This window comes from Leopardus geoffroyi, chromosome B4 (assembly GCF_018350155.1).
Source record: "Leopardus geoffroyi isolate Oge1 chromosome B4, O.geoffroyi_Oge1_pat1.0, whole genome shotgun sequence".
Classification (NCBI taxonomy): Eukaryota; Metazoa; Chordata; class Mammalia; order Carnivora; family Felidae; genus Leopardus; species Leopardus geoffroyi.
The window spans coordinates 21,249,053-21,249,898 of record NC_059341.1 but is presented as its reverse complement, the minus strand read 5'-3'; the positions used below and the strand labels follow the sequence as shown (position 1 = coordinate 21,249,898).

The window sequence follows — 846 nt, the reverse complement described above, 5'->3', positions numbered from 1 at the left end:
GTTTAAGATGTTAAGTAATCTCTACCCCCAACATGGGGCTTGAATTTACAATCCCAGGATCACGAGTCACATGCTCAACTGACTGAACCAGCCAGGCACCCTCCTAGACCCATTTCTGTGCATTTTTCTTCCTATGGTAAAACACACATAACATAAAATTTACTCCGTTAGCCGGTTTTTCTCAATGTTTATTTTTGAGAGAGAGAGAGACGGAGCGTGAGCGGGAGTGGGGCAGAGAGAGAGAGAGAGAGACAGACAGACAGACAGAATCCGAAGTTCTCCAGGCCCTGAGCTGTCAGCCCAGAGCCCCATGTGGGGCTTGAACTCGTGAACCATGAGATCACGACCTGAGCCAAAGTTGGCGCTTAACTGACTGAGCCACGCGGGCGCCCCCATGTTAACCATTTTCGAGTGACCTGTGTTCAGTACAAAAGGGTGGAATGCTTCTCAATTTGCATGTCATCGTTGTGCAGGGGCCATGCCGATTTTCCCCATGTTGTCCAAGTTTATGCGCTGACAAACTGAGCACTCCATGCATTTATAAATGTACAGGTTCCAACATTAAAACTGTAGGCATACTGTGCAAGGGAGGAAAAAGAAAAAAAATGAAGGTGAAAGAATGCTTTTCCTAGTCAAACAAAAACAAAACCAAAATTGACACTTGTATGCTGCAAGAATTTTAGGGGAACTTTTCAGGCAGAAACAAAATGATAACAGGTGGAAATTTTATTCCACGCAAAGGAATAAAGAACACCAGAGATAGTGGAAATGGGGAAGAAAACAAAAACATTCTTTTCTCCTGCTTAATTTCTTTAAAAGATATTTGACCAAAGCAAACGTGATAAA

General features: G+C 43.3%; 1 pseudogene; it reads right to left on the bottom strand.

The window, feature by feature from the left end:
• Positions 1-429: 429 nt before the first annotated feature.
• Positions 430-529, bottom strand: LOC123592313 (annotated as a pseudogene).
• Positions 530-846: the final 317 nt, after the last annotated feature.